The 25935-nt window shown below is 41.3% G+C and overlaps 119 pseudogenes; all 119 read right to left on the bottom strand.

Moving 5' to 3' along the window:
• Positions 1-34: 34 nt before the first annotated feature.
• On the bottom strand, positions 35-153 carry LOC142746926 (5S ribosomal RNA; annotated as a pseudogene).
• A 254-nt stretch (positions 154-407) lies between these two features.
• Positions 408-526, bottom strand: LOC142745808 (5S ribosomal RNA; annotated as a pseudogene).
• A 626-nt stretch (positions 527-1152) lies between these two features.
• LOC142746607 (5S ribosomal RNA) lies at positions 1153-1271 on the bottom strand (annotated as a pseudogene).
• Positions 1272-1338: 67 nt separating this feature from the next.
• LOC142747071 (5S ribosomal RNA) lies at positions 1339-1457 on the bottom strand (annotated as a pseudogene).
• A 67-nt stretch (positions 1458-1524) lies between these two features.
• Positions 1525-1643, bottom strand: LOC142746679 (5S ribosomal RNA; annotated as a pseudogene).
• A 253-nt stretch (positions 1644-1896) lies between these two features.
• On the bottom strand, positions 1897-2015 carry LOC142745003 (5S ribosomal RNA; annotated as a pseudogene).
• Positions 2016-2082: 67 nt separating this feature from the next.
• On the bottom strand, positions 2083-2201 carry LOC142743969 (5S ribosomal RNA; annotated as a pseudogene).
• A 67-nt stretch (positions 2202-2268) lies between these two features.
• On the bottom strand, positions 2269-2387 carry LOC142745975 (5S ribosomal RNA; annotated as a pseudogene).
• Positions 2388-2454: 67 nt separating this feature from the next.
• Positions 2455-2573, bottom strand: LOC142745333 (5S ribosomal RNA; annotated as a pseudogene).
• A 67-nt stretch (positions 2574-2640) lies between these two features.
• Positions 2641-2759, bottom strand: LOC142745065 (5S ribosomal RNA; annotated as a pseudogene).
• A 67-nt stretch (positions 2760-2826) lies between these two features.
• On the bottom strand, positions 2827-2945 carry LOC142745332 (5S ribosomal RNA; annotated as a pseudogene).
• Positions 2946-3012: 67 nt separating this feature from the next.
• On the bottom strand, positions 3013-3131 carry LOC142746739 (5S ribosomal RNA; annotated as a pseudogene).
• A 67-nt stretch (positions 3132-3198) lies between these two features.
• LOC142743967 (5S ribosomal RNA) lies at positions 3199-3317 on the bottom strand (annotated as a pseudogene).
• Positions 3318-3384: 67 nt separating this feature from the next.
• Positions 3385-3503, bottom strand: LOC142745482 (5S ribosomal RNA; annotated as a pseudogene).
• A 67-nt stretch (positions 3504-3570) lies between these two features.
• Positions 3571-3689, bottom strand: LOC142745674 (5S ribosomal RNA; annotated as a pseudogene).
• A 67-nt stretch (positions 3690-3756) lies between these two features.
• On the bottom strand, positions 3757-3875 carry LOC142745741 (5S ribosomal RNA; annotated as a pseudogene).
• Positions 3876-3942: 67 nt separating this feature from the next.
• On the bottom strand, positions 3943-4061 carry LOC142745907 (5S ribosomal RNA; annotated as a pseudogene).
• Positions 4062-4128: 67 nt separating this feature from the next.
• On the bottom strand, positions 4129-4247 carry LOC142744702 (5S ribosomal RNA; annotated as a pseudogene).
• Positions 4248-4314: 67 nt separating this feature from the next.
• Positions 4315-4433, bottom strand: LOC142746384 (5S ribosomal RNA; annotated as a pseudogene).
• A 67-nt stretch (positions 4434-4500) lies between these two features.
• Positions 4501-4619, bottom strand: LOC142746860 (5S ribosomal RNA; annotated as a pseudogene).
• A 67-nt stretch (positions 4620-4686) lies between these two features.
• LOC142745989 (5S ribosomal RNA) lies at positions 4687-4805 on the bottom strand (annotated as a pseudogene).
• A 67-nt stretch (positions 4806-4872) lies between these two features.
• LOC142746409 (5S ribosomal RNA) lies at positions 4873-4991 on the bottom strand (annotated as a pseudogene).
• Positions 4992-5058: 67 nt separating this feature from the next.
• Positions 5059-5177, bottom strand: LOC142743966 (5S ribosomal RNA; annotated as a pseudogene).
• A 67-nt stretch (positions 5178-5244) lies between these two features.
• LOC142745974 (5S ribosomal RNA) lies at positions 5245-5363 on the bottom strand (annotated as a pseudogene).
• Positions 5364-5430: 67 nt separating this feature from the next.
• On the bottom strand, positions 5431-5549 carry LOC142745331 (5S ribosomal RNA; annotated as a pseudogene).
• A 67-nt stretch (positions 5550-5616) lies between these two features.
• LOC142745064 (5S ribosomal RNA) lies at positions 5617-5735 on the bottom strand (annotated as a pseudogene).
• A 67-nt stretch (positions 5736-5802) lies between these two features.
• On the bottom strand, positions 5803-5921 carry LOC142743964 (5S ribosomal RNA; annotated as a pseudogene).
• Positions 5922-5988: 67 nt separating this feature from the next.
• LOC142745878 (5S ribosomal RNA) lies at positions 5989-6107 on the bottom strand (annotated as a pseudogene).
• A 67-nt stretch (positions 6108-6174) lies between these two features.
• On the bottom strand, positions 6175-6293 carry LOC142745330 (5S ribosomal RNA; annotated as a pseudogene).
• Positions 6294-6361: 68 nt separating this feature from the next.
• On the bottom strand, positions 6362-6480 carry LOC142745329 (5S ribosomal RNA; annotated as a pseudogene).
• A 67-nt stretch (positions 6481-6547) lies between these two features.
• LOC142746426 (5S ribosomal RNA) lies at positions 6548-6666 on the bottom strand (annotated as a pseudogene).
• A 67-nt stretch (positions 6667-6733) lies between these two features.
• LOC142744989 (5S ribosomal RNA) lies at positions 6734-6852 on the bottom strand (annotated as a pseudogene).
• Positions 6853-6919: 67 nt separating this feature from the next.
• LOC142744315 (5S ribosomal RNA) lies at positions 6920-7038 on the bottom strand (annotated as a pseudogene).
• A 67-nt stretch (positions 7039-7105) lies between these two features.
• LOC142746776 (5S ribosomal RNA) lies at positions 7106-7224 on the bottom strand (annotated as a pseudogene).
• Positions 7225-7477: 253 nt separating this feature from the next.
• Positions 7478-7596, bottom strand: LOC142746991 (5S ribosomal RNA; annotated as a pseudogene).
• Positions 7597-7663: 67 nt separating this feature from the next.
• LOC142745906 (5S ribosomal RNA) lies at positions 7664-7782 on the bottom strand (annotated as a pseudogene).
• A 67-nt stretch (positions 7783-7849) lies between these two features.
• On the bottom strand, positions 7850-7968 carry LOC142743963 (5S ribosomal RNA; annotated as a pseudogene).
• A 67-nt stretch (positions 7969-8035) lies between these two features.
• Positions 8036-8154, bottom strand: LOC142746383 (5S ribosomal RNA; annotated as a pseudogene).
• Positions 8155-8221: 67 nt separating this feature from the next.
• On the bottom strand, positions 8222-8340 carry LOC142746859 (5S ribosomal RNA; annotated as a pseudogene).
• A 67-nt stretch (positions 8341-8407) lies between these two features.
• On the bottom strand, positions 8408-8526 carry LOC142745998 (5S ribosomal RNA; annotated as a pseudogene).
• A 67-nt stretch (positions 8527-8593) lies between these two features.
• Positions 8594-8712, bottom strand: LOC142746795 (5S ribosomal RNA; annotated as a pseudogene).
• Positions 8713-8779: 67 nt separating this feature from the next.
• On the bottom strand, positions 8780-8898 carry LOC142743843 (5S ribosomal RNA; annotated as a pseudogene).
• A 67-nt stretch (positions 8899-8965) lies between these two features.
• Positions 8966-9084, bottom strand: LOC142744944 (5S ribosomal RNA; annotated as a pseudogene).
• Positions 9085-9151: 67 nt separating this feature from the next.
• LOC142745328 (5S ribosomal RNA) lies at positions 9152-9270 on the bottom strand (annotated as a pseudogene).
• Positions 9271-9337: 67 nt separating this feature from the next.
• On the bottom strand, positions 9338-9456 carry LOC142746452 (5S ribosomal RNA; annotated as a pseudogene).
• Positions 9457-9523: 67 nt separating this feature from the next.
• Positions 9524-9642, bottom strand: LOC142744370 (5S ribosomal RNA; annotated as a pseudogene).
• A 67-nt stretch (positions 9643-9709) lies between these two features.
• On the bottom strand, positions 9710-9828 carry LOC142743962 (5S ribosomal RNA; annotated as a pseudogene).
• Positions 9829-9895: 67 nt separating this feature from the next.
• Positions 9896-10014, bottom strand: LOC142744726 (5S ribosomal RNA; annotated as a pseudogene).
• A 67-nt stretch (positions 10015-10081) lies between these two features.
• LOC142744755 (5S ribosomal RNA) lies at positions 10082-10200 on the bottom strand (annotated as a pseudogene).
• Positions 10201-10453: 253 nt separating this feature from the next.
• On the bottom strand, positions 10454-10572 carry LOC142744359 (5S ribosomal RNA; annotated as a pseudogene).
• Positions 10573-10639: 67 nt separating this feature from the next.
• Positions 10640-10758, bottom strand: LOC142744792 (5S ribosomal RNA; annotated as a pseudogene).
• A 67-nt stretch (positions 10759-10825) lies between these two features.
• Positions 10826-10944, bottom strand: LOC142743961 (5S ribosomal RNA; annotated as a pseudogene).
• A 253-nt stretch (positions 10945-11197) lies between these two features.
• Positions 11198-11316, bottom strand: LOC142745327 (5S ribosomal RNA; annotated as a pseudogene).
• Positions 11317-11383: 67 nt separating this feature from the next.
• LOC142744181 (5S ribosomal RNA) lies at positions 11384-11502 on the bottom strand (annotated as a pseudogene).
• Positions 11503-11569: 67 nt separating this feature from the next.
• Positions 11570-11688, bottom strand: LOC142744750 (5S ribosomal RNA; annotated as a pseudogene).
• A 67-nt stretch (positions 11689-11755) lies between these two features.
• LOC142744110 (5S ribosomal RNA) lies at positions 11756-11874 on the bottom strand (annotated as a pseudogene).
• Positions 11875-11941: 67 nt separating this feature from the next.
• Positions 11942-12060, bottom strand: LOC142743960 (5S ribosomal RNA; annotated as a pseudogene).
• Positions 12061-12127: 67 nt separating this feature from the next.
• LOC142745170 (5S ribosomal RNA) lies at positions 12128-12246 on the bottom strand (annotated as a pseudogene).
• Positions 12247-12313: 67 nt separating this feature from the next.
• LOC142746035 (5S ribosomal RNA) lies at positions 12314-12432 on the bottom strand (annotated as a pseudogene).
• Positions 12433-12685: 253 nt separating this feature from the next.
• On the bottom strand, positions 12686-12804 carry LOC142745740 (5S ribosomal RNA; annotated as a pseudogene).
• A 67-nt stretch (positions 12805-12871) lies between these two features.
• On the bottom strand, positions 12872-12990 carry LOC142746211 (5S ribosomal RNA; annotated as a pseudogene).
• A 67-nt stretch (positions 12991-13057) lies between these two features.
• Positions 13058-13176, bottom strand: LOC142743959 (5S ribosomal RNA; annotated as a pseudogene).
• Positions 13177-13243: 67 nt separating this feature from the next.
• On the bottom strand, positions 13244-13362 carry LOC142746382 (5S ribosomal RNA; annotated as a pseudogene).
• Positions 13363-13429: 67 nt separating this feature from the next.
• Positions 13430-13548, bottom strand: LOC142746870 (5S ribosomal RNA; annotated as a pseudogene).
• Positions 13549-13615: 67 nt separating this feature from the next.
• Positions 13616-13734, bottom strand: LOC142745997 (5S ribosomal RNA; annotated as a pseudogene).
• A 67-nt stretch (positions 13735-13801) lies between these two features.
• On the bottom strand, positions 13802-13920 carry LOC142746794 (5S ribosomal RNA; annotated as a pseudogene).
• A 67-nt stretch (positions 13921-13987) lies between these two features.
• On the bottom strand, positions 13988-14106 carry LOC142743842 (5S ribosomal RNA; annotated as a pseudogene).
• A 67-nt stretch (positions 14107-14173) lies between these two features.
• LOC142744943 (5S ribosomal RNA) lies at positions 14174-14292 on the bottom strand (annotated as a pseudogene).
• Positions 14293-14359: 67 nt separating this feature from the next.
• On the bottom strand, positions 14360-14478 carry LOC142745326 (5S ribosomal RNA; annotated as a pseudogene).
• Positions 14479-14545: 67 nt separating this feature from the next.
• Positions 14546-14664, bottom strand: LOC142746451 (5S ribosomal RNA; annotated as a pseudogene).
• Positions 14665-14731: 67 nt separating this feature from the next.
• On the bottom strand, positions 14732-14850 carry LOC142744369 (5S ribosomal RNA; annotated as a pseudogene).
• A 67-nt stretch (positions 14851-14917) lies between these two features.
• On the bottom strand, positions 14918-15036 carry LOC142743958 (5S ribosomal RNA; annotated as a pseudogene).
• Positions 15037-15103: 67 nt separating this feature from the next.
• LOC142744725 (5S ribosomal RNA) lies at positions 15104-15222 on the bottom strand (annotated as a pseudogene).
• A 67-nt stretch (positions 15223-15289) lies between these two features.
• On the bottom strand, positions 15290-15408 carry LOC142744749 (5S ribosomal RNA; annotated as a pseudogene).
• A 67-nt stretch (positions 15409-15475) lies between these two features.
• Positions 15476-15594, bottom strand: LOC142747207 (5S ribosomal RNA; annotated as a pseudogene).
• A 67-nt stretch (positions 15595-15661) lies between these two features.
• LOC142744358 (5S ribosomal RNA) lies at positions 15662-15780 on the bottom strand (annotated as a pseudogene).
• Positions 15781-15847: 67 nt separating this feature from the next.
• LOC142744952 (5S ribosomal RNA) lies at positions 15848-15966 on the bottom strand (annotated as a pseudogene).
• Positions 15967-16033: 67 nt separating this feature from the next.
• Positions 16034-16152, bottom strand: LOC142744611 (5S ribosomal RNA; annotated as a pseudogene).
• Positions 16153-16219: 67 nt separating this feature from the next.
• On the bottom strand, positions 16220-16338 carry LOC142746034 (5S ribosomal RNA; annotated as a pseudogene).
• A 67-nt stretch (positions 16339-16405) lies between these two features.
• On the bottom strand, positions 16406-16524 carry LOC142745866 (5S ribosomal RNA; annotated as a pseudogene).
• Positions 16525-16591: 67 nt separating this feature from the next.
• Positions 16592-16710, bottom strand: LOC142743957 (5S ribosomal RNA; annotated as a pseudogene).
• Positions 16711-16777: 67 nt separating this feature from the next.
• Positions 16778-16896, bottom strand: LOC142746030 (5S ribosomal RNA; annotated as a pseudogene).
• Positions 16897-16963: 67 nt separating this feature from the next.
• LOC142744198 (5S ribosomal RNA) lies at positions 16964-17082 on the bottom strand (annotated as a pseudogene).
• Positions 17083-17149: 67 nt separating this feature from the next.
• On the bottom strand, positions 17150-17268 carry LOC142743956 (5S ribosomal RNA; annotated as a pseudogene).
• Positions 17269-17335: 67 nt separating this feature from the next.
• On the bottom strand, positions 17336-17454 carry LOC142745057 (5S ribosomal RNA; annotated as a pseudogene).
• Positions 17455-17521: 67 nt separating this feature from the next.
• On the bottom strand, positions 17522-17640 carry LOC142743955 (5S ribosomal RNA; annotated as a pseudogene).
• A 67-nt stretch (positions 17641-17707) lies between these two features.
• LOC142745926 (5S ribosomal RNA) lies at positions 17708-17826 on the bottom strand (annotated as a pseudogene).
• A 67-nt stretch (positions 17827-17893) lies between these two features.
• LOC142746429 (5S ribosomal RNA) lies at positions 17894-18012 on the bottom strand (annotated as a pseudogene).
• Positions 18013-18079: 67 nt separating this feature from the next.
• On the bottom strand, positions 18080-18198 carry LOC142743953 (5S ribosomal RNA; annotated as a pseudogene).
• A 67-nt stretch (positions 18199-18265) lies between these two features.
• On the bottom strand, positions 18266-18384 carry LOC142747377 (5S ribosomal RNA; annotated as a pseudogene).
• Positions 18385-18451: 67 nt separating this feature from the next.
• On the bottom strand, positions 18452-18570 carry LOC142745325 (5S ribosomal RNA; annotated as a pseudogene).
• A 67-nt stretch (positions 18571-18637) lies between these two features.
• LOC142744202 (5S ribosomal RNA) lies at positions 18638-18756 on the bottom strand (annotated as a pseudogene).
• A 67-nt stretch (positions 18757-18823) lies between these two features.
• LOC142746436 (5S ribosomal RNA) lies at positions 18824-18942 on the bottom strand (annotated as a pseudogene).
• A 67-nt stretch (positions 18943-19009) lies between these two features.
• On the bottom strand, positions 19010-19128 carry LOC142743951 (5S ribosomal RNA; annotated as a pseudogene).
• A 67-nt stretch (positions 19129-19195) lies between these two features.
• On the bottom strand, positions 19196-19314 carry LOC142746381 (5S ribosomal RNA; annotated as a pseudogene).
• A 67-nt stretch (positions 19315-19381) lies between these two features.
• LOC142746775 (5S ribosomal RNA) lies at positions 19382-19500 on the bottom strand (annotated as a pseudogene).
• A 67-nt stretch (positions 19501-19567) lies between these two features.
• Positions 19568-19686, bottom strand: LOC142744352 (5S ribosomal RNA; annotated as a pseudogene).
• Positions 19687-19753: 67 nt separating this feature from the next.
• On the bottom strand, positions 19754-19872 carry LOC142744193 (5S ribosomal RNA; annotated as a pseudogene).
• A 67-nt stretch (positions 19873-19939) lies between these two features.
• On the bottom strand, positions 19940-20058 carry LOC142745905 (5S ribosomal RNA; annotated as a pseudogene).
• Positions 20059-20125: 67 nt separating this feature from the next.
• On the bottom strand, positions 20126-20244 carry LOC142743950 (5S ribosomal RNA; annotated as a pseudogene).
• A 67-nt stretch (positions 20245-20311) lies between these two features.
• LOC142745783 (5S ribosomal RNA) lies at positions 20312-20430 on the bottom strand (annotated as a pseudogene).
• Positions 20431-20497: 67 nt separating this feature from the next.
• Positions 20498-20616, bottom strand: LOC142746867 (5S ribosomal RNA; annotated as a pseudogene).
• Positions 20617-20683: 67 nt separating this feature from the next.
• Positions 20684-20802, bottom strand: LOC142745996 (5S ribosomal RNA; annotated as a pseudogene).
• Positions 20803-20869: 67 nt separating this feature from the next.
• On the bottom strand, positions 20870-20988 carry LOC142746264 (5S ribosomal RNA; annotated as a pseudogene).
• Positions 20989-21055: 67 nt separating this feature from the next.
• LOC142746866 (5S ribosomal RNA) lies at positions 21056-21174 on the bottom strand (annotated as a pseudogene).
• A 67-nt stretch (positions 21175-21241) lies between these two features.
• LOC142744608 (5S ribosomal RNA) lies at positions 21242-21360 on the bottom strand (annotated as a pseudogene).
• A 68-nt stretch (positions 21361-21428) lies between these two features.
• Positions 21429-21547, bottom strand: LOC142746681 (5S ribosomal RNA; annotated as a pseudogene).
• A 67-nt stretch (positions 21548-21614) lies between these two features.
• LOC142746130 (5S ribosomal RNA) lies at positions 21615-21733 on the bottom strand (annotated as a pseudogene).
• Positions 21734-22360: 627 nt separating this feature from the next.
• On the bottom strand, positions 22361-22479 carry LOC142746738 (5S ribosomal RNA; annotated as a pseudogene).
• A 67-nt stretch (positions 22480-22546) lies between these two features.
• On the bottom strand, positions 22547-22665 carry LOC142746356 (5S ribosomal RNA; annotated as a pseudogene).
• Positions 22666-22732: 67 nt separating this feature from the next.
• Positions 22733-22851, bottom strand: LOC142744905 (5S ribosomal RNA; annotated as a pseudogene).
• A 67-nt stretch (positions 22852-22918) lies between these two features.
• LOC142747001 (5S ribosomal RNA) lies at positions 22919-23037 on the bottom strand (annotated as a pseudogene).
• Positions 23038-23104: 67 nt separating this feature from the next.
• Positions 23105-23223, bottom strand: LOC142746300 (5S ribosomal RNA; annotated as a pseudogene).
• Positions 23224-23290: 67 nt separating this feature from the next.
• On the bottom strand, positions 23291-23409 carry LOC142744607 (5S ribosomal RNA; annotated as a pseudogene).
• A 628-nt stretch (positions 23410-24037) lies between these two features.
• On the bottom strand, positions 24038-24156 carry LOC142746876 (5S ribosomal RNA; annotated as a pseudogene).
• A 67-nt stretch (positions 24157-24223) lies between these two features.
• On the bottom strand, positions 24224-24342 carry LOC142746544 (5S ribosomal RNA; annotated as a pseudogene).
• Positions 24343-24409: 67 nt separating this feature from the next.
• On the bottom strand, positions 24410-24528 carry LOC142746848 (5S ribosomal RNA; annotated as a pseudogene).
• An 812-nt stretch (positions 24529-25340) lies between these two features.
• On the bottom strand, positions 25341-25459 carry LOC142746216 (5S ribosomal RNA; annotated as a pseudogene).
• Positions 25460-25712: 253 nt separating this feature from the next.
• LOC142745477 (5S ribosomal RNA) lies at positions 25713-25831 on the bottom strand (annotated as a pseudogene).
• Between the last annotated feature and the right edge of the window lie 104 nt (positions 25832-25935).

The raw sequence follows: 25935 nt of genomic DNA, 5'->3' as shown, positions 1-25935 counted from the left end.
GATTGTGAAACAAAATCTAAACGACATAATAAAAATTCAACCGCACCACTGATTCCCAGACAGTCTCCCACACTGGTACTAGCGAGGCCTTAGGCTGTGTAACTTCTGCGATCTGACGAGAGCAGGCACATTCAGCTTAGAATGGCCATTGACGTTAAATACTTTAATCCATAGTCCTATTTAATCTATTGTGAAACAAAATCTAAACGACATAATAAAAAGTCAACCGCACCACGGATTCCCAGACAGTCTCCCACACTGGTACTAGCAGAAGCGTTAAGCTGTGTAACTTCTGCAATTTAACGAGAGCAGGCACATTCAGCTTAGAATGGCCATTGACTTTAAATGCTTTAATCCATAGTCCTTTTTAATCGATTGTGAAACAAAATCTAAACGACATAATAAAAAGTCAACCGCACCACGGATTCCCAGACAGTCTCCCACACTGGTACTAGCGAGGCCTTAAGCTGTGCAACTTCTGCGATCTGACGAGAGCAGGGACATTCAGCTTAGAATGGCCATTGACAGTAAATGCTTTAATCCATAGTCCTTTTTAATCGATTGTGAAACAAAATCTAAACGACATAATAAAAATTCAACCGCACCACTGATTCCCAGACAGTCTCCCACACTGGTAGTAGCGAGGCCTTAGGCTGTGTAACTTCTGCGATCTGACGAGAGCAGGCACATTCAGCTTAGAAAGGCCATTGACGTTAAATACTTTAATCCATAGTCCTATTTAATCTATTGTGAAACGAAATCTAAACGACATAATAAAAAGTCAACCGCACCACGGATTCCCAGACAGTCTCCCACACTGGTACTAGCAGAAGCGTTAAGCTGTGTAACTTCTGCAATTTAACGAGAGCAGGCACATTCAGCTTAGAATGGCCATTGACTTTAAATGCTTTAATCCATAGTCCTTTTTAATCGATTGTGAAACAAAATCTAAACGACATAATAAAAATTCAACCGCACCACGGATTCCCAGACAGTCTCCCACACTGGAACTAGCAAAGCCTTAAGCTGTGTAACTTCTGCGATCTGACGAGAGCAGGCACATTCAGCTTAGAATGGCCATTGACATTAAATGCTTTAATCCATAGTCCTTTTTAATCGATTGTGAAACAAAATCTAAACGACATAATAAAAAGTCAACCGCACCACGGATTCCCAGACAGTCTCCCACACTGGTACTAGCGAGGCCTTAAGCTGTATAACTTCTGCGGTCTGCCGAGAGCAGGCACATTCAGCTTAAAATGGCCATTGACATGAAATGCTTTAATCCATAGTCCTTTTTAATCGATTGTGAAACAAAATCTAAACGACATGATAAAAAGTCAACCGCACCACGGATTCCCAGACAGTCTCCCACACTGGTACTAGCAAGGCCTTAAGCTGTGTAACTTCTCCGATCTGACGAGAGCAGGGACATTCAGCTTAGAATGGCCATTGACATTAAATGCTTTAATCCATAGTCCTTTTTAATCGATTGTGAAACAAAATCTAAACGACATTATAAAAAGTCAACCGAACCACGGATTCCCAGACAGTCTCCCACACTGGTACTAACGAGGCCTTAAGCTGTGTAACGTCTGCGTTCTGAGGAGAGCAGGGACATTCAGCTTAGAATGGCCATTGACGTTAAATGCTTTAATCCATAGTCCTATTTAATCTATTGTGAAACAAAATCTAAACGACATAATAAAACGTCAACCGCACCACGGATTCCCAGACAGTCTCCCAAACTGGTAGTAGCAAAGCCTTAAGCTGTGTAACTCCTGCGATCTGACGAGAGCAGGCACATTCAGCTTAGAATGGCCATTGACATTAAATGCTTTAATCCATAGTCCTTTTTAATCGATTGTGAAACAAAATCTAAACGACATAATAAAAAGTCAACCGCACCACGGATTCCCAGACAGTCTCCCACACTGGTACTAGCGAGGCCTTAAGCTGTGTAACTTCTGCGATCTGACGAGAGCAGGCACATTCAGCTTAGAATGGCCATTGACGTTAAATGCTTTAATCCATAGTCCTATGTAATCTATTGTGAAACAAAATCTAAACGACATAATAAAAAGTCAACCGCACCACGGATTCCCAGACAGTCTCCCACACTGGTACTAGCGAGGCCTTAAGCTGTGTAACTTCTGCGATCTGACGAGAGCAGGGACATTCAGCTTAGAATGGCCATTGACATTAAATGCTTTAATCCATAGTCCTTTTTAATCGATTGTGAAACAAAATCTAAACGACATAATAAAAAGTTAACCGCACCACGGATTCCCAGACAGTCTCCCACACTTGTACTAGCGAGGCCTTAAGCTGTGTAACTTCTGCGATCTGACGAGAGCAGGCACATTCAGCTTAGAATGGCCATTGACAATAAAAGCCTTAATCAATAGTCCTATTTAATCTATTGTGAAACAAAATCTAAACAACATAATAAAAATTCAACCGCACCACGGATTCCCAGACAGTCTCCCACACTGGTACTAGCGAGGCCTTAAGCTGTGTAACTTCTGCGATCTGACGAGAGCAGGGACATTCAGCTTAGAATGGCCATTGACGTTAAATGCTTTAATCCATAGTCCTATTTAATCTATTGTGAAACAAAATCTAAACGACATAATAAAAAGTCAACCGCACCACGGATTCCCAGATAGTCTCCCACACTAGTACTAGCAAGGCCTTAAGCAGTGTAACTTCTGCGATCTGACGAGAGCAGGCACATTCAGCTTAGAATGGCCATTGACATTAAAAGCCTTAATCCATAGTCCTATTTAATCTATTGTGAAACAAAATCTAAACAACATAATAAAAATTCAACCGCACCACGGATTCCCAGACAGTCTCCCACACTGGTACTAGCGAGGCCTTAAGCTGTGTAACTTCTGCGATCTGACGAGAGCAGGGACATTCAGCTTAGAATGGCCATTGACATTAAATGCTTTAATCCATAGTCCTTTTTAATCGATTGTGAAACAAAATCTAAACGACATAATAAAAAGTCAACCTCACCACTGATTCCCAGACAGTCTCCCACACTAGTACTAGCGAGGCCTTAAGCTGTGTAACTTCTGCGACCTGACGAGAGCAGGCACATTCAGCTTAGAATGGCCATTGACATTAAATGCTTTAATACATAGTCCTTTTTAATCGATTGTGAAACAAAATCTAAACGACATAATAAATAGTCAACCGCACCACGGATTCCCAGACAGTCTCCCACACTGGTACTAGCGAGGCCTTAAGCTGTGTAACTTCTGCGATCTGACGAGAGCAGGGACATTCAGCTTAGAATGGCCATTGACATTAAATGCTTTAATCCATAGTCCTTTTTAATCGATTGTGAAACAAAATCTAAACGACATAATAAAAAGTCAACCGCACCACGGATTCCCAGACAGTCTCACACACTAGTACTAGCGAGGCCTTAAGCTGTGTAACTTCTGCGATCTGACGAGAGCAGGCACATTCAGCTTAGAATGGCCATTGACGTTAAATGCTTTAATCCATAGTCCTATTTAATCTATTGTGAAACAAAATCTAAACGACATAATAAAAAGTCAACCGCACAACGGATTCCCAGACAGTCTCCCACACTGGTACTAGCAAGGCCTTAAGCTGTGTAATTTCTGCGTTCTGACGAGAGCAGGCACATTCAGCTTAGAATGGCTATTGACGTTGAATGCTTCAATCCATAGTCCTATTTAATCTATTGTGAAACAAAATCTAAACGACATCATAAAAAGTAAACCGCACCACGGATTCCCAGACAGTCTCCCACACTGGTACTAGCGAGGCCTTAAGCTGTGTAACTTCTGCGTTCTGACAAGAGCAGGCACATTCAGCTTAGAATGGCCATTGACGTTAAGTGCTTTAATCCATAGTCCTATTTAATCTATTGTGAAACAAAATCTAAACGACATATTAAAAAGTCAACCTCACCACTGATTCCCAGACAGTCTCCCACACTAGTACTAGCGAGGCCTTAAGCTGTGTAACTTCTGCGATCTGACGAGAGCAGGCACATTCAGCTTAGAATGGCCATTGACATTAAATGCTTTAATACATAGTCCTTTTTAATCGATTGTGAAACAAAATCTAAACGACATAATAAAAAGTCAACCGCACCACGGATTCCCAGACAGTCTCCCACACTGGTACTAGCGAGGCCTTAAGCTGTGTAACTTCTGCGATCTGACGAGAGCAAGGACATTCAGCTTAGAATGGCCATTGACATTAAATGCTTTAATCCATAGTCCTTTTTAATCGATTGTGAAAAAAAATCTAAACGACATAATAAAAATTCAACCGCACCACGGATTCCCAGACAGTCTCCCACACTGGTACTAGCGAGGCATTAAGCTGTGTAACTTCTGCGTTCTGACGAGAGCAGGCACATTCAGCTTAGAATGGCCATTGACGTTAAATGCTTTAATCCATAGTCCTATTTAATCTATTGTGAAACAAAATCTAAACGACATAATAAAAAGTCAACCTCACCACGGATTCCCAGACAGTCTCACACACTAGTACTAGCGAGGCCTTAAGCTGTGTAACTTCTGCGATCTGACGAGAGCAGGCACATTCAGCTTAGAATGGCCATTGACATTAAATGCTTTAATCCATAGTCCTTTTTAATCGATTGTGAAACAAAATCTAAACGACATAATAAAAATTCAACCGCACCACGGATTCCCAGACAGTCTGCCACACTAGTACTAGCGAGGCCTTAAGCTGTGTAACTTCTGCGATCTGACGAGAGCAGGCACATTCAGCTTAGAATGGCCATTGACATTAAATGTTTTAATCCATAGTCCTTTTTAATCGATTGTGAAACAAAATCTAAACGACATAATAAAAAGTCAACCTCACCACGGATTTCCAGACAGTCTCCCACACTAGTACTAGCGAGGCCTTAAGCTGTGTAACTTCTGCGATCTGACGAGAGCAGGCACATTCAGCTTAGAATGGCCGCTGACGTTAAATGCTTTAATCCATAGTCCTTTTTAATCGATTGTGAAACAAAATCTAAACGACATAATAAAAAGTCAACCGCACCACGGATTCCCAGACAGTCTCCCACACTGGTACTAGCGAGGCCTTAAGCTGTGTAACTTCTGCGATCTGACGAGAGCAGGGACATTCAGCTTAGAATGGCCATTGACATTAAATGCTTTAATCCATAGTCCTTTTTAATCGATTGTGAAACAAAATCTAAACGACATAATAAAAAGTTAACCGCACCACGGATTCCCAGACAGTCTCCCACACTTGTACTAGCGAGGCCTTAAGCTGTGTAACTTCTGCGATCTGACGAGAGCAGGCACATTCAGCTTAGAATGGCCATTGACAATAAAAGCCTTAATCAATAGTCCTATTTAATCTATTGTGAAACAAAATCTAAACAACATAATAAAAATTCAACCGCACCACGGATTCCCAGACAGTCTCCCACACTGGTACTAGCGAGGCCTTAAGCTGTGTAACTTCTGCGATCTGACGAGAGCAGGGACATTCAGCTTAGAATGGCCATTGACGTTAAATGCTTTAATCCATAGTCCTATTTAATCTATTGTGAAACAAAATCTAAACGACATAATAAAAAGTCAACCGCACCACGGATTCCCAGATAGTCTCCCACACTAGTACTAGCAAGGCCTTAAGCAGTGTAACTTCTGCGATCTGACGAGAGCAGGCACATTCAGCTTAGAATGGCCATTGACATTAAATGCTTTAATCCATAGTCCTTTTTAATCGATTGTGAAACAAAATCTAAACGACATAATAGAAAGTCAACCGCACCACGGATTCCCAGACAGTCTCCCACACTGGTACTAGCGAGGCCTTAAGCTGTGTAACTTCTGCGATCTGACGAGAGCAGGGACATTCAGCTTAGAATGGCCATTGACATTAAATGCTTTAATCCATAGTCCTTTTTAATCGATTGTGAAACAAAATCTAAACGACATAATAAAAAGTCAACCGCACCACGGATTCCCAGACAGTCTCCCACACTGGTACTAGCGAGGCCTTAAGCTGTGTAACTTCTGCGATCTGACGAGAGCAGGCACATTCAGCTTAGAATGGCCATTGACATTAAAAGCCTTAATCCATAGTCCTATTTAATCTATTGTGAAACAAAATCTAAACAACATAATAAAAATTCAACCGCACCACGGATTCCCAGACAGTCTCCCACACTGGTACTAGCGAGGCCTTAAGCTGTGTAACTTCTGCGATCTGACGAGAGCAGGGACATTCAGCTTAGAATGGCCATTGACATTAAATGCTTTAATCCATAGTCCTTTTTTAATCTATTGTGAAACAAAATCTAAACAACATAATAAAAATTCAACCGCACCACGGATTCCCAGACAGTCTCCCACACTGGTACTAGCGAGGCCTTAAGCTGTGTAACTTCTGCGATCTGACGAGAGCAGGGACATTCAGCTTAGAATGGCCATTGACGTTAAATGCTTTAATCCATAGTCCTATTTAATCTATTGTGAAACAAAATCTAAACGACATAATAAAAAGTCAACCGCACCACGGATTCCCAGATAGTCTCCCACACTAGTACTAGCAAGGCCTTAAGCAGTGTAACTTCTGCGATCTGACAAGAGCAGGCACATTCAGCTTAGAATGGCCATTGACATTAAATGCTTTAATCCATAGTCCTTTTTAATCGATTGTGAAACAAAATCTAAACGACATAATAAAAAGTCAACCGCACCACGGATTCCCAGACAGTCTCCCACACTGGTACTAGCGAGGCCTTAAGCTGTGTAACTTCTGCGATCTGACGAGAGCAGGCACATTCAGCTTAGAATGGCCATTGACATTAAAAGCCTTAATCCATAGTCCTATTTAATCTATTGTGAAACAAAATCTAAACAACATAATAAAAATTCAACCGCACCACGGATTCCCAGACAGTCTCCCACACTGGTACTAGCGAGGCCTTAAGCTGTGTAACTTCTGCGTTCTGACGAGAGCAGGCACATTCAGCTTAGAATGGCCATTGACGTTAAATGCTTTAATCCATAGTCCTATTTAATCTATTGTGAAACAAAATCTAAACGACATAATAAAAAGTCAACCGCACAACGGATTCCCAGACAGTCTCCCACACTGGTACTAGCGAGGCCTTAAGCTGTGTAACTTCTGCGATCTGACGAGAGCAGAGACATTCAGCTTAGAATGGCCATTGACCTTAAAAGCTTTAATCCATAGACCTTTTTAATCGATTGTGAAACAAAATCTAAACGACATAATAAAAATTCAACCGCACCACGGATTCCCAGACAGTCTCCCACACTGGTATTAGCAAGGCCTTAAGCTGTGTAATTTCTGCGTTATGACGAGAGCAGGCACATTCAGCTTAGAATGGCTATTGACGTTGAATGCTTTAATCCATAGTCCTATTTAATCTATTGTGAAACAAAATCTAAACGACATCATAAAAAGAAAACCACACCACGGATTCCCAGACAGTCTCCCACACTGGTACTAGCGAGGCCTTAAGCTGTGTAACTTCTGCGTTCTGACAAGAGCAGGCACATTCAGCTTAGAATGGCCATTGACATTAAATGCTTTAATCCATAGTCCTATTTAATCTATTGTGAAACAAAATCTAAACGACATATTAAAAAGTCAACCTCACCACTGATTCCCAGACAGTCTCCCACACTAGTACTAGCGAGGCCTTAAGCTGTGTAACTTCTGCGATCTGACGAGAGCAGGCACATTCAGCTTAGAATGGCCATTGACATTAAATGCTTTAATACATAGTCCTTTTTAATCGATTGTGAAACAAAATCTAAACGACATAATAAATAGTCAACCGCACCACGGATTCCCAGACAGTCTCCCACACTGGTACTAGCGAGGCCTTAAGCTGTGTAACTTCTGCGATCTGACGAGAGCAGGGACATTCAGCTTAGAATGGCCATTGACATTAAATGCTTTAATCCATAGTCCTTTTTAATCGATTGTGAAAAAAAATCTAAACGACATAATAAAAATTCAACCGCACCACGGATTCCCAGACAGTCTCCCACACTGGTACTAGCGAGGCATTAAGCTGTGTAACTTCTGCGTTCTGACGAGAGCAGGCACATTCAGCTTAGAATGGCCATTGACGTTAAATGCTTTAATCCATAGTCCTATTTAATCTATTGTGAAACAAAATCTAAACGACATAATAAAAAGTCAACCTCACCACGGATTCCCAGACAGTCTCACACACTAGTACTAGCGAGGCCTTAAGCTGTGTAACTTCTGCGATCTGACGAGAGCAGGCACATTCAGCTTAGAATGGCCATTGACATTAAATGCTTTAATCCATAGTCCTTTTTAATCGATTGTGAAACAAAATCTAAACGACATAATAAAAATTCAACCGCACCACGGATTCCCAGACAGTCTGCCACACTAGTACTAGCGAGGCCTTAAGCTGTGTAACTTCTGCGATCTGACGAGAGCAGGCACATTCAGCTTAGAATGGCCATTGACATTAAATGTTTTAATCCATAGTCCTTTTTAATCGATTGTGAAACAAAATCTAAACGACATAATAAAAAGTCAACCTCACCACGGATTTCCAGACAGTCTCCCACACTAGTACTAGCGAGGCCTTAAGCTGTGTAACTTCTGCGATCTGACGAGAGCAGGCACATTCAGCTTAGAATGGCCACTGACGTTAAATGCTTTAATCCATAGTCCTTTTTAATCGATTGTGAAACAAAATCTAAATGACATAATAAAAAGTCAACCGCACCACGGATTCCCAGACAGTCTCCCACACTGGTACTAGCGAGGCCTTAAGCTGTGTAATTTCTGCGATCTGACGAGAGCAGGGACATTCAGCTTAGAATGGCCATTGACATTAAATGCTTTAATCCATAGTCCTTTTTAATCGATTGTGAAACAAAATCTAAACGACATAATAAAAAGTCAACTGCACCACGGATTCCCAGACAGTCTCCCACACTGGTACTAGCGAGGCCTTAGGCTGTGTAACTTCTGCGATCTGACGAGAGCAGGCACATTCAGCTTAGAATGGCCATTGACATTAAAAGCCTTAATCCATAGTCCTATTTAATCTATTGTGAAACAAAATCTAAACAACATAATAAAAATTCAACCGCACCACGGATTCCCAGACAGTCTCCCACACTGGTACTAGCGAGGCCTTAAGCTGTGTAACTTCTGCGATCTGACGAGAGCAGGGACATTCAGCTTAGAATGGCCATTGACATTAAATGCTTAAATCCATAGTCCTTTTTAATCGATTGTGAAACAAAATCTAAACGACATAATAAAAATTCAACCGCACCACGGATTCCCAGACAGTCTCCCACACTGGTACTAGCGAGGCCTTAAGCTGTGTAACTTCTGCGATCTGACGAGAGCAGAGACATTCAGCTTAGAATGGCCATTGACATTAAATGCTTTAATCCATAGTCCTTTATAATCGATTGTGAAACAAAATCTAAACGACATAATAAAAAGTCAACCGCACCACGGATTCCCAGACAGTCTCCCACACTGGTACTAGAGAGGCCTTAAGCTGTGTAACTTCTGCGATCTGACGAGAGCAGGCACATTCAGCTTAGAATGGCCATTGACTTTAAATGCTTTAATCCATAGTCCTTTTTAATCGATTGTGAAACAAAATCTAAACGACATAATAAAAAGTCAACCGCACCACGGATTCCCAGACAGTCTCCCACACTGGTACTAGCGAGGCCTTAAGCTGTGTAACTTCTGCGATCTGACGAGAGCAGGGACATTCAGCTTAGAATGGCCATTGACATTAAATGCTTTAATCCATAGTCCTTTTTAATCGATTGTGAAACAAAATCTAAACGACATAATAAAAAGTTAACCGCACCACGGATTCCCAGACAGTCTCCCACACTGGTACTAGCGAGGCCTTAAGCTGTGTAACTTCTGCGATCTGACGAGAGCAGGCACATTCAGCTTAGAATGGCCATTGACGTTAAATGCTTTAATCCATAGTCCTATTTAATCTATTGTGAAACAAAATCTAAACGACATAATAAAAAGTCAACCGCACCACGGATTCCCAGACAGTCTCCCACACTGGTACTAGCGAGGCCTTAAGCTGTGTAACTTCTGCAATCTGACGAGAGCAGGCACATTCAGCTTAGAATGGCCATTGACATTAAAAGCCTTAATCCATAGTCCTATTTAATCTATTGTGAAACAAAATCTAAACAACATAATAAAAAGTCAACCGCACAACGGATTCCAAGACAGTCTCCCACACTGGTACTAGCGAGGCCTTAAGCTGTGTAACTTCTGCGATCTGACGAGAGCAGAGACATTCAGCTTAGAATGGCCATTGACATTAAACGCTTTAATCCATAGTCCTTTTTAATCGATTGTGAAACAAAATCTAAACGACATAATAAAAAGTCAACCGCACCACGGATTCCCAGTCAGTCTCCCACACTGGTACTAGCGAGGCCTTAAGCTGTGTAACTTCTGCGATCTGACGAGAGCAGGGACATTCAGCTTAGAATGGCCATTGACATTAAATGCTTTAATCCATAGTCCTTTTTAATCGATTGTGAAACAAAATCTAAATGACATAATAAAAATTCAACCGCACCACGGATTCCCAGACAGTCTCCCACACTGGTACTAGCGAGGCCTTAAGCTGTGTAACTTCTGCGATCTGACGAGAGCAGGCACATTCAGCTTAGAATGGCCATTGACGTTAAATGCTTTAATCCATAGTCCTATGTAATCTATTGTGAAACAAAATCTAAACGACATAATAAAAAGTCAACCGCACCACGGATTCCCAGACAGTCTCCCACACTGGTACTAGCGAGGCCTTAAGCTGTGTAACTTCTGCGATCTGACGAGAGCAGGGACATTCAGCTTAGAATGGCCATTGACATTAAATGCTTTAATCCATAGTCCTTTTTAATCGATTGTGAAACAATATCTAAACGACATAATAAAAAATCAACTGCACCACGGATTCCCAGACTGTCTCCCACACTGGTACTAGCGAGGCCTTAAGCTGTGTAACTTCTGCGATGTGACGAGAGCAGGCACATTCAGCTTAGAATGGCCATTGACATTAAAAGCCTTAATCCATAGTCCTATTTAATCTATTGTGAAACAAAATCTAAACAACATAATAAAAATTCAACCGCACCACGGATTCCCAGACAGTCTCCCACACTGGTACTAGCGAGGCCTTAAGCTGTGTAACTTCTGCGATCTGACGAGAGCAGGGACATTCAGCTTAGAATGGCCATTGACGTTAAATGCTTTAATCCATAGTCCTATTTAATCTATTGTGAAACAAAATCTAAACGACATAATAAAAAGTCAACCGCACCACGGATTCCCAGACAGTCTCCCACACTGGTACTAGCGAGGCCTTAAGCTGTGTAACTTCTGCGATCTGACGAGAGCAGGCACATTCAGCTTAGAATGGCCACTGACGTTAAATGCTTTAATCCATAGTCCTATTTAATCTATTGTGAAACAAAATCTAAACGACATAATAAAAAGTCAACCGCACCACGGATTCCCAGACAGTCTCCCACACTGGTACTAGCGAGGCCTTAAGCTGTGTAACTTCTGCAATCTGACGAGAGCAGGCACATTCAGCTTAGAATGGCCATTGACATTAAAAGCCTTAATCCATAGTCCTATTTAATCTATTGTGAAACAAAATCTAAACAACATAATAAAAAGTCAACCGCACCACTGATTCCCAGACAGTCTCCCACACTGGTACTAGCGAGGCCTTAAGCTGTGTAACTTCTGCGATCTGATGAGAGCAGGCACATTCAGCTTAGAATGGCCATTGACATTAAATGCTTTAATCCATAGTCCTTTTTAATCGATTGTGAAACAAAATCTAAACGACATAATAAAAAGTCAACCGCACCACGGATTCCCAGACAGTCTCCCACACTGGTACTAGCGAGGCCTTAAGCTGTGTAACTTCTGCGATCTGACGAGAGCAGGGACATTCAGCTTAGAATGGCCATTGACATTAAATGCTTTAATCCATAGTCCTTTTTAATCGATTGTGAAACAAAATCTAAACGACATAATAAAAAGTCAACCGCACCACGGATTCCCAGACAGTCTCCCACACTGGTACTAGCGAGGCCTTAAGCTGTGTAACTTCTGCGATCTGACGAGAGCAGGGACATTCAGCTTAGAATGGCCAATGACATTGAATGCTTTAATCCATAGTCCTTTTTAATCGATTGTGAAACAAAATCTAAACGACATAATAAAAAGTCAACCGCACAACGGATTCCCAGACAGTTTCCCACACTGGTACTAGCGAGGCCTTAAGCTGTGTAACTTCTGCGATCTGACGAGAGCAGGCACATTCAGCTTAGAATGGCCATTGACCTTAAACGCTTTAATCCATAGACCTTTTTAATCGATTGTGAAACAAAATCTAAACGACATAATAAAAATTCAACCGCACCACGGATTCCCAGACAGTCTCCCACACTGGTACTAGCAAGGCCTTAAGCTGTGTAATTTCTGCGTTATGACGAGAGCAGGCACATTCAGCTTAGAATGGCTATTGACGTTGAATGCTTTAATCCATAGTCCTATTTAATCTATTGTGAAACAAAATCTAAACGACATCATAAAAAGTAAACCGCACCACGGATTCCCAGACAGTCTCCCACACTGGTACTAGCGAGGCCTTAAGCTGTGTAACTTCTGCGTTCTGACAAGAGCAGGCACATTCAGCTTAGAATGGCCATTGACGTTAAATGCTTTAATCCATAGTCCTATTTAATCTATTGTGAAACAAAATCTAAACGACATATTAAAAAGTCAACCTCACCACTGATTCCCAGACAGTCTCCCACACTAGTACTAGCGAGGCCTTAAGCTATGTAACTTCTGCGATCTGACGGGAGCAGGCACATTCAGCTTAGAATGGCCATTGACATTAAATGCTTTAATACATAGTCCTTTTTAATCGATTGTGATACAAAATCTAAACGACATAATAAATAGTCAACCGCACCACGGATTCCCAGACAGTCTCCCACACTGGTACTAGCGAGGCCTTAAGCTGTGTAACTTCTGCGATCTGACGAGAGCAGGGACATTCAGCTTAGAATGGCCATTGACATTAAATGCTTTAATCCATAGTCCTTTTTAATCGATTGTGAAAAAAAATCTAAACGACATAATAAAAATTCAACCGCACCACGGATTCCCAGACAGTCTCCCACACTGGTACTAGCGAGGCATTAAGCTGTGTAACTTCTGCGTTCTGACGAGAGCAGGCACATTCAGCTTAGAATGGCCATTGACGTTAAATGCTTTAATCCATAGTCCTATTTAATCTATTGTGAAACAAAATCTAAACGACATAATAAAAAGTCAACCTCACCACGGATTCCCAGACAGTCTCACACACTAGTACTAGCGAGGCCTTAAGCTGTGTAACTTCTGCGATCTGACGAGAGCAGGCACATTCAGCTTAGAATGGCCATTGACATTAAATGCTTTAATCCATAGTCCTTTTTAATCGATTGTGAAACAAAATCTAAACGACATAATAAAAATTCAACCGCACCACGGATTCCCAGACAGTCTGCCACACTAGTACTAGCGAGGCCTTAAGCTGTGTAACTTCTGCGATCTGACGAGAGCAGGCACATTCAGCTTAGAATGGCCATTGACATTAAATGTTTTAATCCATAGTCCTTTTTAATCGATTGTGAAACAAAATCTAAACGACATAATAAAAAGTCAACCTCACCACGGATTTCCAGACAGTCTCCCACACTAGTACTAGCGAGGCCTTAAGCTGTGTAACTTCTGCGATCTGACGAGAGCAGGCACATTCAGCTTAGAATGGCCACTGACGTTAAATGCTTTAATCCATAGTCCTTTTTAATCGATTGTGAAACAAAATCTAAATGACATAATAAAAAGTCAACCGCACCACGGATTCCCAGACAGTCTCCCACACTGGTACTAGCGAGGCCTTAAGCTGTGTAATTTCTGCGATCTGACGAGAGCAGGGACATTCAGCTTAGAATGGCCATTGACATTAAATGCTTTAATCCATAGTCCTTTTTAATCGATTGTGAAACAAAATCTAAACGACATAATAAAAAGTCAACTGCACCACGGATTCCCAGACAGTCTCCCACACTGGTACTAGCGAGGCCTTAGGCTGTGTAACTTCTGCGATCTGACGAGAGCAGGCACATTCAGCTTAGAATGGCCATTGACATTAAAAGCCTTAATCCATAGTCCTATTTAATCTATTGTGAAACAAAATCTAAACAACATAATAAAAATTCAACCGCACCACGGATTCCCAGACAGTCTCCCACACTGGTACTAGCGAGGCCTTAAGCTGTGTAACTTCTGCGATCTGACGAGAGCAGGGACATTCAGCTTAGAATGGCCATTGACATTAAATGCTTAAATCCATAGTCCTTTTTAATCGATTGTGAAACAAAATCTAAACGACATAATAAAAATTCAACCGCACCACGGATTCCCAGACAGTCTCCCACACTGGTACTAGCGAGGCCTTAAGCTGTGTAACTTCTGCGATCTGACGAGAGCAGAGACATTCAGCTTAGAATGGCCATTGACATTAAATGCTTTAATCCATAGTCCTTTATAATCGATTGTGAAACAAAATCTAAACGACATAATAAAAAGTCAACCGCACCACGGATTCCCAGACAGTCTCCCACACTGGTACTAGAGAGGCCTTAAGCTGTGTAACTTCTGCGATCTGACGAGAGCAGGCACATTCAGCTTAGAATGGCCATTGACTTTAAATGCTTTAATCCATAGTCCTTTTTAATCGATTGTGAAACAAAATCTAAACGACATAATAAAAAGTCAACCGCACCACGGATTCCCAGACAGTCTCCCACACTGGTACTAGCGAGGCCTTAAGCTGTGTAACTTCTGCGATCTGACGAGAGCAGGGACATTCAGCTTAGAATGGCCATTGACATTAAATGCTTTAATCCATAGTCCTTTTTAATCGATTGTGAAACAAAATCTAAACGACATAATAAAAAGTTAACCGCACCACGGATTCCCAGACAGTCTCCCACACTGGTACTAGCGAGGCCTTAAGCTGTGTAACTTCTGCGATCTGACGAGAGCAGGCACATTCAGCTTAGAATGGCCATTGACATTAAATGCTTTAATCCATAGTCCTATTTAATCTATTGTGAAACAAAATCTAAACGACATAATAAAAAGTCAACCGCACCACGGATTCCCAGACAGTCTCCCACACTGGTACTAGCGAGGCCTTAAGCTGTGTAACTTCTGCAATCTGACGAGAGCAGGCACATTCAGCTTAGAATGGCCATTGACATTAAAAGCCTTAATCCATAGTCCTATTTAATCTATTGTGAAACAAAATCTAAACAACATAATAAAAAGTCAACCGCACAACGGATTCCCAGACAGTCTCCCACACTGGTACTAGCGAGGCCTTAAGCTGTGTAACTTCTGCGATCTGACGAGAGCAGAGACATTCAGCTTAGAATAGCCATTGACATTAAACGCTTTAATCCATAGTCCTTTTTAATCGATTGTGAAACAAAATCTAAACGACATAATAAAAAGTCAACCGCACCACGGATTCCCAGTCAGTCTCCCACACTGGTACTAGCGAGGCCTTAAGCTGTGTAACTTCTGCGATCTGACGAGAGCAGGGACATTCAGCTTAGAATGGCCATTGACATTAAATGCTTTAATCCATAGTCCTTTTTAATCGATTGTGAAACAAAATCTAAATGACATAATAAAAATTCAACTGCACCACGGATTCCCAGACAGTCTCCCACACTGGTACTAGCGAGGCCTTAAGCTGTGTAACTTCTGCGATCTGACGAGAGCAGGCACATTCAGCTTAGAATGGCCATTGACGTTAAATGCTTTAATCCATAGTCCTATGTAATCTATTGTGAAACAAAATCTAAACGACATAATAAAAAGTCAACCGCACCACGGATTCCCAGACAGTCTCCCACACTGGTACTAGCAAGGCCTTAAGCTGTGTAACTTCTGCGATCTGACGAGAGCAGGGACATTCAGCTTAGAATGGCCATTGACATTGAATGCTTTAATCCATAGTCCTTTTTAATCGATTGTGAAACAAAATCTAAACGACATAATAAAAAGTCAACCGCACAACGGATTCCCAGACAGTTTCCCACACTGGTACTAGCGAGGCCTTAAGCTGTGTAACTTCTGCGATCTGACGAGAGCAGGCACATTCAGCTTAGAATGGCCATTGACATTAAAAGCCTTAATCCATAGTCCTATTTAATCTATTGTGAAACAAAATCTAAACAACATAATAAAAAGTCAACCGCACCACGGATTCCCAGACAGTCTCCCACACTGGTACTAGCGAGGCCTTAAGCTGTGTAACTTCTGCGATCTGACGAGAGCAGGCACATTCAGCTTAGAATGGCCATTGACGTTAAATGCTTTAATCCATAGTCCTATGTAATCTATTGTGAAACAAAATCTAAACGACATAATAAAAAGTCAACCGCACCACGGATTCCCAGACAGTCTCCCACACTGGTACTAGCGAGGCCTTAAGCTGTGTAACTTCTGCGATCTGACGAGAGCAGGGACATTCAGCTTAGAATGGCCATTGACATTGAATGCTTTAATCCATAGTCCTTTTTAATCGATTGTGAAACAAAATCTAAACGACATAATAAAAAGTCAACCGCACAACGGATTCCCAGACAGTTTCCCACACTGGTACTAGCGAGGCCTTAAGCTGTGTAACTTCTGCGATCTGACGAGAGCAGGCACATTCAGCTTAGAATGGCCATTGACATTAAAAGCCTTAATCCATAGTCCTATTTAATCTATTGTGAATCAAAATCTAAACAACATAATAAAAAGTCAACCGCACCACGGATTCCCAGACAGTCTCCCACACTGGTACTAGCAAGGCCTTAAGCTGTGTAACTTCTGCGATCTGACGAGAGCAGGCACATTCAGCTTAGAATGGCCATTGACATTAAAAGCCTTAATCCATAGTCCTATTTACTCTATTGTGAAACAAAATCTAAACAACATAATAAAAAGTCAACCGCACCACGGATTCCCAGACAGTCTCCCACACTGGTACTAGCGAGGCCTTAAGCTGTGTAACTTCTGCGATCTGACGAGAGCAGGGACATTCAGCTTAGAATGGCCATTGACATTAAATGCTTTAATCCATAGTCCTTTTTAATCGATTGTGAAACAAAATCTAAACGACATAATAAAAATTCAACCGCACCACGGATTCCCAGACAGTTTCCCACACTGGTACTAGCGAGGCCTAAAGCTGTGTAACTTCTGCGATCTGATGAGAGCAGGCACATTCAGCTTAGAATGGCCATTGACATTAAAAGCCTTAATCCATAGTCCTATTTAATCTATTGTGAAACAAAATCTAAACAACATAATAAAAAGTCAACCGCACCACGGATTCCCAGACAGTCTCCCACACTGGTACTAGCGAGGCCTTAAGCTGTGTAACTTCTGCGATCTGACGAGAGCAGGGACATTCAGCTTAGAATGGCCATTGACATTAAATGCTTTAATCCATAGTCCTTTTTAATCGATTGTGAAACAAAATCTAAACGACATAATAAAAATTCAACCGCACCACGGATTCCCAGATAGCTTCCCACACTGGTACTAGCGAGGCCTTAAGCTGTGTAACTTCTGCGTTCTGACGAGAGCAGGCACATTCAGCTTAGAATGGCCATTGACGTTAAATGCTTTAATCCATAGTCCTATTTAATCTATTGTGAAACAAAATCTAAACGACATAATAAAAAGTCAACCGCACCACGGATTCCCATATAGTCTCCCACACTAGTACTAGCAAGGCCTTAAGCAGTGTAACTTCTGCGATCTGACGAGAGCAGACACATTCAGCTTAGAATGGCCATTGACATTAAATGCTTTAATCCATAGTCCTTTTTAATCGATTGTGAAACAAAATCTAAACAAAATAATAGAAAGTCAACCGCACCACGGATTCCCAGACAGTCTCCCACACTGGTACTAGCGAGGCCTTAAGCTGTGTAACTTCTGCGATCTGACGAGAGCAGGGACATTCAGCTTAGAATGGCCATTGACATTAAATGCTTTAATCCATAGTCCTTTTTAATCGATTGTGAAACAAAATCTAAACGACATAATAAAAAGTCAACCGCACCACGGATTCCCAGACAGTCTCCCACACTGGTACTAGCGAGGCCTTAAGCTGTGTAACTTCTGCGATCTGACGAGAGCAGGCACATCCAGCTTAGAATGGCCATTGACATAAAAAACCTTAATCCATAGTCCTATTTAATCTATTGTGAAACAAAATCTAAACAACATAATAAAAATTCAACCGCACCACGGATTCCCAGACAGTCTCCCACACTGGTACTAGCGAGGCCTTAAGCTGTGTAACTTCTGCGATCTGACGAGAGCAGGGACATTCAGCTTAGAATGGCCATTGACATTAAATGCTTTAATCCATAGTCCTTTTTAATCGATTGTGAAACAAAATCTAAACGACATAATAAAAAGTCAACCGCACCACGGATTCCCAGACAGTCTCCCACACTGGTACTAGCAAGGCCTTAAGCTGTGTAACTTCTGCGATCTGACGAGAGCAGGCACATTCAGCTTAGAATGGCCATTGACGTTAAATGCTTTAATCCATAGTCCTATTTAATCTATTGTGAAACAAAATCTAAACGACATAATAAAAAGTCAACCTCACCACTGATTCCCAGCCAGTCTCCCACACTAGTACTAGCGAGGCCTTAAGCTGTGTAACTTCTGCGATCTGACGAGAGCAGGCACATTCAGCTTAGAATGGCCATTGACATTAAATGCTTTAATACATAGTCCTTTTTAATCGATTGTGAAACAAAATCTAGACGACATAATAAATAGTCAACCGCACCACGGATTCCCAGACAGTCTCCCACACTGGTACTAGCGAGGCCTTAAGCTGTGTAACTTCTGCGATCTGACGAGAGCAGGGACATTCAGCTTAGAATGGCCATTGACATTAAATGCTTTAATCCATAGTCCTTTTTAATCGATTGTGAAACAAAATCTAAACGACATAATAAAAATTCAACCGCACCACGGATTCCCAGACAGTCTCCCACACTGGTACTAGCGAGGCATTAAGCTGTGTAACTTCTGCGTTCTGACGAGAGCAGGCACATTCAGCTTAGAATGGCCATTGACGTTAAATGCTTTAATCCATAGTCCTATTTAATCTATTGTGAAACAAAATCTAAACGACATAATAAAAAGTCAACCGCACAACGGATTCCCAGACAGTCTCCCACACTGGTACTAGCGAGGCCTTAAGCTGTGTAACTTCTGCGATCTGACGAGAGCAGAGACATTCAGCTTAGAATGGCCATTGACCTTAAATGCTTTAATCCATAGACCTTTTTAATCGATTGTGAAACAAAATCTAAACGACATAATAAAAATTCAACCGCACCACGGATTCCCAGACAGTCTCCCACACTGGTACTAGCGAGGCCTTAAGCTGTGTAATTTCTGCGTTCTGACGAGAGCAGGCACATTCAGCTTAGAATGGCTATTGACGTTGAATGCTTTAATCCATAGTCCTATTTAATCTATTGTGAAACAAAATCTAAACGACATCATAAAAAGTAAACCGCACCACGGATTCCCAGACAGTCTCCCACACTGGTACTAGCGAGGCCTTAAGCTGTGTAACTTCTGCGTTCTGACGAGAGCAGGCACATTCAGCTTAGAATGGCCATTGACGTTAAATGCTTTAATCCATAGTCCTATTTAATCTATTGTGAAACAAAATCTAAACGACATAATAAAAAGTCAACCTCACCACTGATTCCCAGACAGTCTCCCACACTAGTACTAGCGAGGCCTTAAGCTGTGTAACTTCTGCGATCTGACGAGAGCAGGCACATTCAGCTTAGAATGGCCATTGACATTAAATGCTTTAATACATAGTCCTTTTTAATCGATTGTGAAACAAAATCTAAACGACATAATAAATAGTCAACCGCACCACGGATTCCCAGACAGTCTCCCACACTGGTACTAGCGAGGCCTTAAGCTGTGTAACTTCTGCGATCTGACGAGAGCAGGGACATTCAGCTTAGAATGGCCATTGACATTAAATGCTTTAATCCATAGTCCTTTTTAATCGATTGTGAAACAAAATCTAAACGACCTAATAAAATTTCAACCGCACCACGGATTCCCAGACAGTCTCCCTCACTGGTACTAGCGAGGCCTTAAGCTGTGTAACTTCTGCGTTCTGACGAGAGCAGGCACATTCAGCTTAGAATGGCCATTGACGTTAAAGGCTTTAATCCATAGTCCTATTTAATCTATTGTGAAACAAAATCTAAACGACATAATAAAAAGTCAACCTCACCACGGATTCCCAGACAGTCTCACACACTAGTACTAGCGAGGCCTTAAGCTGTGTAACTTCTGCGATCTGACGAGAGCAGGCACATTCAGCTTAGAATGGCCATTGACATTAAATGCTTTAATCCATAGTCCTTTTTAATCGATTGTGAAACAAAATCTAAACGACATAATAAAAATTCAACCGCACCACGGATTCCCAGACAGTCTGCCACACTAGTACTAGCGAGGCCTTAAGCTGTGTAACTTCTGCGATCTGACGAGAGCAGGCACATTCAGCTTAGAATGGCCATTGACGTTAAAGGCTTTAATCCATAGTCCTATTTAATCTATTGTGAAACAAAATCTAAACGACATAATAAAAAGTCAACCTCACCACGGATTCCCAGACAGTCTCCCTCACTGGTACTAGCGAGGCCTTAAGCTGTGTAACTTCTGCGATCTGACGAGAGCAGGCACATTCAGCTTAGAATGGCCATTGACGTTAAAGGCTTTAATCCATAGTCCTATTTAATCTATTGTGAAACAAAATCTAAACGACATAATAAAAAGTCAACCTCACCACGGATTCCCAGACAGTCTCACACACTAGTACTAGCGAGGCCTTAAGCTGTGTAACTTCTGCGATCTGACGAGAGCAGGCACATTCAGCTTAGAATGGCCATTGACATTAAATGCTTTAATCCATAGTCCTTTTTAATCGATTGTGAAACAAAATCTAAACGACATAATAAAAAGTCAACCGCACCACGGATTCCCAGACAGTCTCCCACACTAGTACTAGCGAGGCCTTAAGCTGTGTAACTTCTGCGATCTGACGAGGGCAGGCACATTCAGCTTAGAATGGCCATTGACATTAAAATGCTTTAATCCATAGTCCTTTTTAATCGATTGTGAAACAAAATCTAAACGACATAATAAAGAGTCCACCGCACCACGGATTCCCAGACAGTCTCCCACACTGGTACTAGTGAGGCCTTAAGCTGTGTAACTTCTGCGATCTGACGAGAGTAGGCACATTCAGCTTAGAATGGCCATTGACATTAAATGCTTTAATCCATAGTCCTTTTTAATCGATTGTGAAACAAAATCTAAACGACATAATAAAAAGTCAACCGCACCAGGGATTCCCAGACAGTCTCCCACACTGGTACTAGCAAGGCCTTAAGCTGTGTAACTTCTGCGATCTGACAAGAGCAGGCACATTCAGCTTAGAATGGCCATTGACATTAAATGCTTTAATCCATAATCCTTTTTAATCGATTCTCAAAACAAAATCTAAATGACATAATAAAAAGTCTACCGCACCACGGATTCCCAGACAGTCTCCCACACTGGTACTAGCAAGGACTTAAACTGTGTAACTTCTGCGATCTGACAAGAGCAGGCACATTCAGCTTAGAATGGCCATTGACATTAAATGCTTTAATCCATAGTCCATTTTAATCGATTGTGAAACAAATCTAAACGACATAATAAAAAGTCAACCGCACCTCGGATTCCCAGACAGTCTCCCACACTCGTACTAGCGAGGCCTTAAAGTGTTATATATCTGCGATTTGACGAGAAAAGGCACATTTAAGCTTAGAATGGCTATTAACTTTTAAAGCTTTAGTCTATTTTTATTTTTAAACAATTGTGAAAGAAATTCTAAACGACATAATAAAAAGTCAACAGCACCACGGAAGCCCAGAAAGTCTCCCACACTGGTACTAGCGAGGTGTTAAAGTGTTATTGATCTGCGATTTGACGAGAAAAGGCACATTTCACCTAAGAATAGCCATTAACTTTTAAAGCTTTAGTTTATTATTATTTTTAATCGATTGTGAAACAAATTCTAAACGACATAATAAAAAGTCAACCACACCATGGATTCCAAGACAGTCTCCCACACTGGTACTAGCGAGGCCTTAAGCTGTGTAACTTCTGCGATCTGACGAGAGCAGGCACATTCAGCTTAGAATGGCCATTGACATTAAATGCTTTAATCCATAGTCCTTTTTAATCGATTGTGAAACAAAATCTAAACGACATAATAAAAAGTCAACCGCACCACGGATTCCAAGACAGTCTCCCACACTGGTACAAGAGAGGCCTTAAGCTGTGTAACTTCTGCGATCTGACGAGAGCAGGCACATTCAGCTTAGAATGGCCATTGACAATAACTGCTTTAATCCATAGTCCTATTTAATCTATTGTGAAACAAAATCTAAACGACATAATAATAAGTCAACCGCACCACGGATTCCCAGACAGTCTCCCACACTGGTACTAGCGAGGCCTTAAGCTGTGTAACTTCTGCGATCTGACGAGAGCAGGCACATTCAGCTTAGCATGGCCATTGACATTAAATGCTTTAATCCATAGTCCTTTTTAATCGATTGTGAAACAAAATCTAAACTACATAATAAAAAGTGAAACGCACCACGGATTCCCAGACAGTCTCCCACACTGGTACTAGCGAGGCCTTAAGCTGTGTAACTTCTGCGATCTGACGAGAGCAGGCACATTCAGCTTAGATTGGCCATTGACATTAAATAATTTAATCCAAAGTCCTTTTTAATCGATTGTGAAACAAAATCTAAACGACATAATAAAAAGTCAACCGCACCTCGGATTCCCAGACAGTCTCCCACACTGGTACTAGCGAGGCCTTAAGCTGTGTAACCTCTGCGATCTGACAAGAGCAGGCACATTCAGCTTAGAATGGCCATTGACATTAAATGCTTTAATCCATAGTCCTTTTTAATCGATTGTGAAACAAAATCTAAACGACATAATAAAAAGTCAACCGCACCACGGATTCCCAGACAGTCTCCCACACTAGTACTAGCGAGGCCTTAAGCTGTGTAACTTCTGCGATCTGACGAGGGCAGGCACATTCAGCTTAGAATGGCCATTGACATTAAAATGCTTTAATCCATAGTCCTTTTTAATCGATTGTGAAACAAAATCTAAACGACATAATAAAGAGTCCACCGCACCACGGATTCCCAGACAGTCTCCCACACTGGTACAAGTGAGGCCTTAAGCTGTGTAACTTCTGCGATCTGACGAGAGTAGGCACATTCAGCTTAGAATGGCCATTGATATTAAATGCTTTAATCCATAGTCCTTTTTAATCGATTGTGAAACAAAATCTAAACGACATAATAAAAATTCAACCGCACCTCGGATTCCCAGACAGTCTCTCACACTCGTACTAGCGAGGCCTTAAAGTGTTATATATCTGCGATTTGACGAGAAAAGGCACATTTAAGCTTAGAATGGCTATTAACTTTTAAAGCTTTAGTCTATTTTTATTTTTAAACAATTGTGAAAGAAATTCTACACGACATAATAAATAGTCAACAGCACCACGGAAGCCCAGAAAGTCTCCCACACTGGTACTAGCGAGGTGTTAAAGTGTTATTGATCTGTGATTTGACGAGAAAAGGCACATTTCACCTAAGAATAGCCATTAACTTTTAAAGCTTTAGTTTATTATTATTTTTAATCGATTGTGAAACAAATTCTAAACGATATAATAAAATGTCAACCGCACCATGGATTCCCAGACAGTCTCCCACACTGGTACTAGCGAGGCCCTAAGCTGTGTAACTTCTGCAATCTGACGAGAGCAGGCACATTCAGCTTAGAATGGCCATTGACAATAACTGTTTTAATCTATAGTCCTATTTAATCTATTGTGAAACAAAATCTAAACAACATAATGAAAAGGCAACCGCACCACGGATACCCAGACAGTCTCCCACACTGGTACTAGCGAGGCCTTAAGCTGTGTAACTTCTGCGATCTGACGAGAACAGGCACATTCAGCTTAGAATGGCCATTGACATTAAATGCTTTAATCCATAGTCCTTTTTAATCGATTGTGAAACAAAATCTAAACGACATAATAAAAATTCAACCGCACCACGGATTCCCAGACAGTCTCCCAAACTGGTACTAGCGAGGCCTTAAGCTGTGTAACTTCTGTGATCTGACGAGAGCAGGGACATTCAGCTTAGAATGGCCATTGACATTAAACGCTTTAATCCATAGTCCTTTTTAATCGATTGTGAAACAAAATCTAAACGACATAATAAAAATTCAACCGCACCACGGATTCCCAGACAGTCTCCCACACTGGTACTAGCGAGGCCTTAAGCTGTGTAACTTCTGCGATCTGACAAAAGAAGGGACATTCAGCTTAGAATGGCCATTGACATTAAATGCTTTAATCCATAGTCCTTTTTAATCGATTGTGAAACAAATCTAAACGACATAATAAAAAGTCAACCGCACCTCGGATTCCCAGATAGTCTCTCATACTCGTACTAGTGAGGCCTTAAAGTGTTTTATATCTGTGATTTGACGAGAAAAGGCACATTTAAACTTAGAATGGCTATTAACTTTTAAAGCTTTAGTCTATTTTTATTTTTAAACAATTGTGAAACAAATTCTAAACGACATAATAAAAAGTCAACAGCACCACGGAAGCCCAGAAAGTCTCCCACACTGGTACTAGCGAGGTGTTAAAGTGTTATTCATCTGCGATTTGACGAGAAAAGGCACATTTCAGCTAAGAATAGCCGTTAACTTTTAAAGCTTTAGTTTATTATTACTTTTAATCGATTGTGAAACAAATTCTAAACGACATAATAAAAAGTCATCCGCACCATGGATTCCAAGACAGTCTCCCACACTGGTACTAGCGAGGTCTTAGGCTGTGTAACTTCTGCGATCTGACGAGAGCAGGAACATTCAGCTTAGAATGGCCATTGACATTAAATGCTTTAATCCATAGTCCTTTTTAATCGATTGTGAAACAAAATCTAAACGACATAATAAAAAGTCAACTGCACCACGGATTCCCAGACAGTCTCCCACACTGGTACTAGCGAGGCCTTAAGCTGTGTAACTTCAGCGATCTGACAAGAGCAGGCACATTCAGCTTAGAATGGCCATTGACATTAAATGCTTTAATCCATAGTCCTTTTTAATCGATTCTCAAAACAAAATCTAAATGACATAATTAAAAGTCTACCGCACCACGGATTCCCAGACAGTCTCCCACACTGGTACTAGCAAGGACTTAAACTGTGTAACTTCTGCGATCTGACAAGAGCAGGCACATTCAGCTTAGAATGGCCATTAACATTAAATGCTTTAATCCATAGTCCATTTTAATCGATTGTGAAACAAATCTAAACGACATAATAAAAAGTCAACCGCACCACGGATTCCCAGACAGTCTCCCACACTGGTACTAGCGAGGCCTTAAGCTGTGTAACTTCTGCGATCTGACGAGAGCAGGGACATTCAGCTTAGAATGGCCTTTGACATTAAATGCTTTAATCCATAGTCCTATTTAATCTATTGTGAAACAAAATCTAAACGACATAATAAAAATTCAACTGCACCACGGATTCCCAGACAGTCTCCCAC

Source organism: Rhinoderma darwinii, chromosome 2 (assembly GCF_050947455.1).
Source record: "Rhinoderma darwinii isolate aRhiDar2 chromosome 2, aRhiDar2.hap1, whole genome shotgun sequence".
Lineage (NCBI taxonomy): Eukaryota > Metazoa > Chordata > Amphibia > Anura > Rhinodermatidae > Rhinoderma > Rhinoderma darwinii.
This window is presented reverse-complemented; position numbering and strand designations above follow the sequence as displayed.